Below are 10,123 nucleotides of genomic sequence, written 5' to 3'. Positions count from 1 at the left end.
GCTTATTAAAATGTGGTAAATTAAGGTATTATGCTACGAATGAATTTACGTAGTGATTAAGGTGAGAATTAATGGATAAGGAAATGATAATTATGTACTTTATTCCCTCATTTTCTTTCGAGAAAGTCAAGCCTTATGTTAATGCATGGACAAGGAATTTCCCTGAACCATCCAACACGCATTGAGACTTCGGGCTACTTCAATAAAAAACGTAAGGGGGAAATCTTTCTTTAAAATATTTTTTTTACCACAATACTGTTCTCAAGTGCTTCTACTTAATCGACTTTTCTTTGATTCCTATGATTCCTGTCAAAACTTTTTTGGGGGTTTTGGAACACGATGAGAACTTGAGAAAATAGTTGAGACAGGAACTAACACAAGGAAAGATCGATAATGCAGAAGCACTTGAGAAGAGTTATCTGCTAAAAAATGTCCAGAAGAAAGATTTTCTCTTTTAGTTAGGTGTGATGCTCATATAATCACACCTGAACTCCTGAAATTCCATTGACTTGTGTGATATTAACCCATTCAGTCAATGTACCAGAAATACTTGAGATGGAATGTTCATATTTTGGGATTAGTTTGCTACACTGAGAAAAAAAAGAGGGTGCGATTAACATTTTTTCCTCATAACATTATCACTTTTTAGGTGTAAAAATATATCAACATTTTTTAATGTTAATTTTACACCTTTTTAAGGGTAAAATGGGTGAAATTAACATGAAAAAAAGATAACTTTAACCCCTAATGCACCTAAAAAGGGTATTATTTACACCGATTTCGGATCAATACTGCAGGGTAAAATTAACATTTTCGGAATGTTATTTTAACTTTTTCGGATTTCTCTCAGTGTACAGATTAATAGATGAATTTTTTGAAAAGAAATTTTTTTATCTATTATTGTGGCGCGGGGAGCCCCTGTCAAACATACGTCTTAACGGTCATTGAATTTAAATTCAGTGCATTAATTCATTACAAACTCTATTGATTTAGATAGAGTAACTATCCCAGAAAACAAATTGGCAACTAGAATTCAAATCAGGAAAGATGAAAGAGGTCAATTTTAATAAATTCGACGGGATGACGAATTTTCCGTCCGCCATTTTGAGCAAAAATTTTGCATGACTTTTCGCCAAGCGAGAAAAGAACAACAAAATGTGTTTCCATCTCTGTCGGACTATTTTTTCCATGTAATTGAAGAACTAATGTTACTCAAAATCCATTCCCGAGAGCAATTCGGATAGCAATTGCCCAGGAATAAATCATTTAAAATCACTCAATTTGCGTATGATGTATAATACCATGGTAAGGAATGGGTTAAAAATTGATAAATATTTAAATTAATAAATAACTTTTTGCATTACATCGTCAAGGATTATAACTGTCCTCATCACACAAAATATTGTTGTAGGTAGTGACCTTTCAAATTAAGGATACTTATATAACTACTCGAGACCTTTTATTGGGAAACATAACGTAATAGTGAAGATGGAAGATCCTAATTTTTTCTTCTACGCCAAATTTCTCTTAAAAATGCATGGATTTACCCTGGAAGAAAAGGAAAATAATTTTCTAATGAGATTCTGGTCGAGTCTCTGCATTTTACTACAAGAAACCGCGATGTTATCTCTAATCTACAATGGTTACGACAAATATCCGGATATAGTAATAATGATTACTTGCTCAACCATTGCTTTGGGTTTTTCCATAAACACCTTCAAAATCATCACAATTTACTTGAAGATCGGACGAATGGGAGACTTCTATCGACGACTAATTGAATATTGGAAAATTCGTAAGTTTGAGCTTTTTACAGTCACTTACAAATCAAGAAAATATTTTATTTGCAGCGGAAAAGGACGAAAAAGCTATTCTGATGGAACACAAATCCTTTACGAATATCGTGTCTTTGGTCAACTTTATAAGCTTGATCGCAGGGATATCCTGGTATTATTTGATTCAAAGATTTTAATAAATTTCTAACATGTTTCCTTATTTAGGTGGGTATTTCTGCCACCAGCCATGTCCTTATATGAGAAGTACACAGTTGGGAATGTTACATGGCAAACCCCATACAACATAACCTACATAGATTTTATTAAGTATAGTCCTGGATATGAAATTTCGACTATAGTTTACTACATTTTGTCAGCCTCTACCATAATCGGAGGTTGTGCTTTTGATTCGTATTTCTTAGAGAGTTGCTTCTATCTCGCTGGACATCTTAAAATTATTTACCAGAGGTATCAACGAATTAAGTTCTCTTTGGAACGGAAGGAAGACAGAGAAGTTCTTAGACAACTTACTTCAGTAGTTGAGTATCACAATGAAATGCTCACTGCCTGTACAGTTCTTGAAGATCTGGTACGATCAGCTATCCTGCCTTTTATCCTTTTCGACTGCTTCGGTATATGTTTCTGCGTATACACTCTTCTATCAGTAAGTTAACTAGATACTAGATTCGAGCAATACCAAAAAAAACATGGTTTTGGAGGGGAAGGGGAGCTGTGGGGGGAAAATGAGGGACATGTTAACGATCCTTGGATCGACTTATGGGGGGCCTCCCTTAGGTCCCAAGTCTCTATCTCTTACCGTTTGGCCTCTAGAGTTGATTACAGCCAGACGGACATGTCGGTTGTAAGAAATATAAGGGAATAACTTTAGCTACAATTTGACTTTGGATAGAACAGCTTTAATTTAGTTTTCTTTTTCTTCTTGTAAAAGGAAAAGAAGAATATTAAAACTCTTCATGCATAGTAAAATGCTGGACACACTTACGACTTAAGCCGAAAGACGGCTTAATGTAATTATAATCAAAATAATGATTGGACAAAATTCCCAGCATTTGCCCGCTAAGCCATCTCTCTGCTTAAGCCATAAGTCTGTCTAGGGCAAAAGCTTGTTGTGTACTGGCTTACCGGTTTACGAAATTATTTTTACAGATGCCCAACTGGATTGTTACAACTGCCTTCACTGGAATTTCTTGCGCAGCAATTGCGCAGATCTTCATCCTGACCTTCAGTGGAGAGGTTGTAACGACCAGGAGTCAAGATCTTATTGAAGGAATCTACGATTCTGAATGGTATGCTGCATCTCCTAGTCAGAGGAAGTTTCTAATTCTCTGCATGATGCGAGCAAGGAAAGGATTCACATTCCAAATGGGCCTTTTCCAACTTATTCTACCAACATTAACAACGGTCTGTTTAATTAGAATTAATGCAGAATAATTTTAAAAATAAGAAAAACATTTTCCTTTTGCAGATTCTTCAAAGTGCTGGATCGTATACTGCACTTTTAAAAACATTATCAGATTAATAATAATAATAGTAAAAGTAATATTAAAATTATTTCACTTTATTCATCTACGTCTACCGCTAACTTCACTATCGACTTTCCCCGGTAGCTGTTAGCTGTTGTACCTTAGATTCAGGTGACTTTGCCCTCCGGAGTGACTTTGCCAATCTGCTTTTCGTAAGATTTTAATTCTAGCACTTAAGGATAGGCTTTACTGATCACATATGGTAGATCAGATCGGATCGGTGAAGACTATCCTTAAGTGTTAGAAGTAAAGAAAAACTTGAGAACAGCAGGGTAGTAATATCACTTAGATCAATATATGGTATACATGATATGCATGATATATATTATTTGTACAACAATAATACAATAATCTCATCTGAAGATTGTTTTCTACCTCAATATCCATTTAGACGCTTCAATCATTTGCACCGGGTCGGACTCGAACTCACAACTGTTACAATCGAGTCAGGGGTCACATCTCCCAAGAGCTGAACGTTCTTACCAATTGCACCACGGACCCCCAGTAGAATAATATGTTACAAAAGTAATGTTTCTCCTAAATTTGATTTAAGACCTTTCCGAAATCAAACTTAATATCGTCAAACCCGAAATTAATATCTAAAGTCTCATAATTTTATTTGACAAACAAATGGTTCACTAAAAATATAGCACTTTCTTACAATATGTACAATACGACTCCAATTCCAATGGTGTTAACGTGTTTGATTCTAAAAAATGGTCCACAGCTTTCTAAATTATTATTCATTGGAGTTACTAGTTATCTTTGTTAAATATTGTCTCAGATTCTTACTTAATAAAAGTAGTTTAAAGCCTTGACATAAACTTTGATAGTTTTTCTTATAGCCTCATAAATTTAAGTCCCAGAAAATAGTTTTTTTACAGAGTTTTTTCTTTTAACTCATATTTTTAATGATATTCATGTTCCAGACACATCTGAAATTTTTACATATGGATTTCAGAAGCTCATCTGGCACCTGTTAAAGCTACCTGAAAAAGTATGTCCGGTTCAACAGACCTTTTAGAAGCACATATATTGATTATGACAAGAAGACAAGTGTGTGAAACTGCATTTTTGATGCTAAATTAAAAATAAATAAATATAACCATTAGAATCAGTATTTAAAAAGTACTTAGTCGAAAATCAAAAATTAATCGAAATTAATGAAATCGAAAATTAAAATACATTTCATATTTCTAATACAAATGACTGAATTAAGGACTCTTAAAAGGCTTAATTAAGTATTTAAGTCTAAGGCTGTCATGTCGTGTTATTTTCACTATTCGTCACAAAGCGGTTACGTTTGTCTTATTTTCCAATATTTTTAAGTACGTGGATATTCTTCTATAAACCCTTAAAATCACGTCATTGAGCTAAGAAATTATTGAATAATTTGAAAGTACTTAAAGTGATAGGCTGAAGAGCACTCTGAATGGCATTTTCTTCAATTTTTATGTTTACGATTTTGTCCAAACGGCGAAAACGATAACAAAAATCTTATCGACTACTTAAAAAGCTTTTATTCATTTTAAGTCTATTGTGTGAACCTAAATGCCTTTTAACTGCTCGAACTCCAAGAGAGAGCAGTTTCTACAATTGATTTTTTTCAACTTCTCACCATCCTGGCTGCCAAACGGTAAGAGATAGTGACTTATGGTCTTCGGTGACCTCCCACAATTCAACATTCTCTTCCAAACTAACTTACTCAATTATCCCCACCCCTTCTGTCCCTCCAAAAATATGTTTTTTTTTGGTTTTCTCAAAATTGGCCCTGACGGTTTCGTTAATTTTTGGATATGTTTTAGAGGTAGTCCAGCTGAACATTTCGTCCTTTGGCACCTTATACCGCAAAAATCGCTATCTTGAATTACTCAAGGTCAAAGGTCAACCACCTTTCTTTTTGCGAAAAAGTTTGTGAAAAAAGTTTGTAATTTTTTCACAAACATTGTTCGTAACATGATCACTTGACGAGCATTTTTTGTATTTTTACAAACATTTGTCCGTATATGTTCGTAAGCACACAAAAAATGTTCGTTAAATTTTGTCATTTGTTCGTAAATTTTTGTTTACCTGTCGAACATTTTACGAAATATTTTTTTCTGTGCAGAACCAACAAATGTACGACTTTTTTCGGAACGGAGGATTGTTGAAATTGAATGGAGGAAGTATTTGTTAACAAGAGTAATTTTATGTTTAGATTAAGATTTTAAGATGATAATAAAACATTATAAGTAATATTTTCCGAATTATTTCACGGATTTGGTTATAATTGCACTTTTTTGAAAGATATTTAATTCTGAACCCGACTGCATCGGTCATAATTGGTGATGGATCGGAAATAGTAACGGGAATAGCTGCATTTTTATTATTTAAAATACTGTAATGCTCATGTTTTCAGTCTTTTGATCCATATAAAATTCTAACGGTAAGCTCTCTTTAGTCCCCCCCCCTTAGTTCGTTGGTAACCCACTGAAATCCGTCAAAGATGAGGTTTTTCTAACTTTTCTCAAAAATTGCCCAATTTTTTTTTTAAGATTTTCGGATATATTTTGTTGTTAGTTCAGCTAAACATTTCGCACTTAGACACCTTTCACCGGTTAAATCGCTGTCCTGAATTATTTAAGGGCAAAAGGGCCTAATTTTCACTCGATTTGGCCAAATAATTAATTAAAATATTTATGATTTTAAATTACTATTTTTTTAAAATACCTTTTTTTTAACCATTTTCAACTTCGAAATGATTTTATGATGATTCGTAGAGAGCTAAATCGACACTAATTTTATATGCACCCAAAAACCTTGAGAAAAAAGTATAAAGCAGAGCTCCTTCTCCAATATAATAGTACAGCTCCCTTGGTATAAAACGCTCGTCTAGTTAACGAAAGGTCTCCAGTTCAATTCTGGGTGGAGGCAGGAATTTTTCCTACCTGCACTGCAAAAATAATAGATGATTTGAGTGTCACTTGCTCTAATTAATGATTCATTTTACACAAAAACAATTAACATTGAACAAAAGTCCGCAAAATTCTCACAATAAACATGGATCATTGGTCCTTGGGCCTTCCCGCAATGACCGGAAAATTCGCCATTTTGAATTATTGAAGGTCAAAGGTCAGCCCCTTTGGAGGGCCCATTTTTCAAACGATTTCGTTCAATTTGGATTTTTTGTAATTTCGAACCCGGCTGCATCGGTCTTCATCGGTAATGAATCGGTTGAGTTACCGATTTTTGAATAATTTTACATATCCTTTAATTAACATTATAAGTACGGAAATTACTTTCATCCAACATCCTGGAAATTCCAATAAGTCAATTTTAGTGGTTTTTCACAAAAAAATAATGGATTATTTGTCCTCAATATCTTATATTAAATCAAAATTTTCAAAAAGATCTTATTTGATAAAAAAAAAATTGGGAAGTTAATTCATATTTTGCTCTGGAGGTTGGTCACCAACGCTAAGACGGCGGTGGACGCTAAAAACTACACGGGATCTCAGTGAGACAAAACTGTACTTCGAAAGCATTGTTGATGAATAAATTTATCTATCTATCTATCTATCTATCTATGGATAAATCATAGGCCTGAAGCTTATTATAACAGAATTAAAGTTTAGATATAGTTTGACTTTTCCAATTTCTTGTTAAACAAGATTTTTTAGAAAATTTGGGCTTTTAGATATTAAAGATAAATCATCCATTAGATTTTGAGAAACTTCTAAAATTGCTTCTTATTTAGAATTTTATTTTAATATATTTGGGAATTCAGCTAAACCTCTAATCTAAGACACGTATAACCCACAAGATTATTTTAAGTTACCTATAACACAATATTTTCCATATTCATTAAAAGTAAACTTACATAAGATTAATAAATTAGATAGAAATCTCTAAACATGTCTCAAAGGTAATTTATGTATCTCTAATTGGTATATTTCGCATAATGAGCAACTGTACTGAATTTTATTAATAAATTACAAGAATAATTTGTTATCAATTAATTTCGAAGCACATTATCGAGGTAAGATAACCGTTTGGCACGCTTTAGTTACAAGAATTTTCGATTATAAACACAAATTTTCTTTATTTTATATTAGAACGTGGTTCAAGCTTTATTTTGTTCCTATTAACATTTCTCTAATTTAAAATTCTAATAAATTGTTTTAGCAAAACTTTGTATTGATATATTGCGAAAGAGGCTTTGATTTATTGTTAAGTATTAGAATATGGGGATTCCTCACTTCTAGATGATTCTATTTTAGTGTATATTGAAAATGTTAACTAAATTGCGTCCTTGAATGTGCTAAAGAAGATATCGGGAAAAGAATGAACTGATAGCATAATAAGCATGATTTAATTCTTCAATGTTTCACTAACCGTTCATTAAAGTGCTAAAGCGTGGTATTTTCTTACCATTGGTGGTAACTAGTGATTACTTTTCTGAGAATAAATGGATATAGGAAGAAAGGAAGGTGATAATTACATGGCTTGATGTCTTCATTTTTTTCCTGTGGAAGTCAAGCTTTCTGTAATCGTTGAGCAAAATGTTTCCTGGAAACTTCTATCGCAGGTTAATGAAATTATCATATAGATAAAAAATAAATTGATAAGAAAGCATATAGTGTATCAATTACCTAGGTCGTATTTCCCAAAAATTAGAAAATTGTAATTTATAGGGCAATTAAATGATAATACATAAACATTGTATAGATGGTTAAAAATAAGTAGAATAAGCCAATAGCAGATTTCGTAAAGGAATAAAACTGTCCTACGTTATCTCTTGGTATAAAACTGTGCCCATCAGTATTATCGCAGGAATTCCTGGAATATTCTCCGCTTCAAACAATTACAAAGCCCGAAAAGAATGGAAGATAAAGAATTCTTTCACTACGCAAGATTCTTCTTAAAGCCTCAAGGTTACTCCTTGGATTATAATGGAAATTCCTTAAAATTAAGATTATGGGCAAGTTTTGTGTTGATTGTGCAAGAAATTGTATTGGCATTGGTTGCAATTGATTCGTACTTTAAGTATCCAGATATTGAACTAATGATAACAACCGTGGCTGTTACTTTTGGTCTTTTGGTCAATTCTTTCAAAATTGGAACAGTTCATTTTAAAATAAAGAAGTTTTCCATCTTCCTCACGGAAATGATTGAACTGTGGAAAATTCGTAAGAAATGAAATATTATAGAAAATTTAGGCAATAATTAAACTCAAAATTTTTTAGCTCTTTACGAAGAAAAGACCTTTTTGCTGAAACACAAGAAATTCACCAACTGGATAGCTCTGATTAATTTTATTCCATTGATGAGTGGTGTTACTTGGTAAGTAATGTTACCTTCTTTATTTTATTTATTTTATTTTAAAGATTTTTTATTTATTTTAAGTTAAATGTTTAGTGGTGGTCAAAATTAAAAATTCCCCACTATGAGTTAAAAGCCGAGATGAAGCTTCATCTAATCTAATCCCACCTCAAAATATTTTCTAATTAAACTTTAAAAGGTTCTTTCGATCAGCTTTAAAATTAACGAAATCCTTAAGGAGTTTAATATGCTCATTTCCCTTATTTCAGCTTCATTTCAGTTGCCTTACATAGAAATTAATAAGGATTTACAAGGACTTCGTATTTCGAATTCATCAAAGGTTTTACTTATGAAGCCGCTACTTACCGCTATTCTGAAAAGATTTTTTATCCTTCAAAAATAATCTACTTTCAGGAAATACTAAGTATAATTTGCCCAAAGTTGCCCGGAGCAGCTTCCTAAGCGATTTTCTGTTACTATGCACATCCAGAATGAGGTTTATAGTACCAAAAAGCCAAGAGATTAAAGATAGAGACTTGGTACCTTCGGAGTACCCCCATAAGTCGACCCAATGATCGTTAATAAGCCACTCATTCGCCTCCAACCCATTAACTACCCCTCTAAAACAATGTTTTTTTTGGGATTTGTCGAAAATACGTCGTGCGAAAATACGTTTTTGTGGTATTTACAAAGGCTTTGACGCCCAAATCTATCGATAAACCGGATGACATTTTGACCAAATGCCCAATTTAGAGAGAGCCTACTGTAGCAAATAAAAATTTAATTCACATCTGGAAAATCGGTAATATTCGAACACCATTAGAGCGAAACTGAGCGTCATTTTTATCATAATGTGATAAAGAACGTGACGATAATCACAATTGCTCTTCAGAGAATGCTAATCTTCGTTCGCAGTGTGTCAGAAACTGACTTGGCTATGAACGAGCTTAGTCGTGTTTGGACTTTAGCCGTTAGTGTGTCTAGGGCATAACTGATTGGAACCGTTTCACACTTGTCAGAAATTCCAAGATCTTTCTGACGAGTCTAAACACGGTACCATGCGGTAGAGAAATACGCTCTCTAGGGCCTTTTTGAACTTCGACTCTGAAAATCCGTATTGGGAGTAATTCATATGTACGTATATAATCCTAAAATAATCTCTAAAACATATACTAATCCTAGATAATCTCTAAAACATACCAAAAATGGAAAAAAAAACACGCACAGCTCAGTCATAAATGGTTCAGATTGCGCTTAAAACACGCAAAGCTTAATCATAAAACGGTTAAGAATGCGCTTAAAAATACGCAAAGTTTACTCATAAAACGGATAAAATTGAACTTAAAAACACGCACAGCTCAATTATGATACGACCAGGATTCTCCTGAAATCATGCACCATGTTATGGTTCAGCTGTTCGTGTTTTCATCTTGATCTTAACCATTTTAATACTGAACTGTGTGTGTTCTACGCACATTTTAGATTATTTTATGCTTAAGCTGT

This window comes from Phlebotomus papatasi, chromosome 3, assembly GCF_024763615.1.
Source record: "Phlebotomus papatasi isolate M1 chromosome 3, Ppap_2.1, whole genome shotgun sequence".
NCBI lineage: Eukaryota > Metazoa > Arthropoda > Insecta > Diptera > Psychodidae > Phlebotomus > Phlebotomus papatasi.
This window is presented reverse-complemented; position numbering follows the sequence as displayed.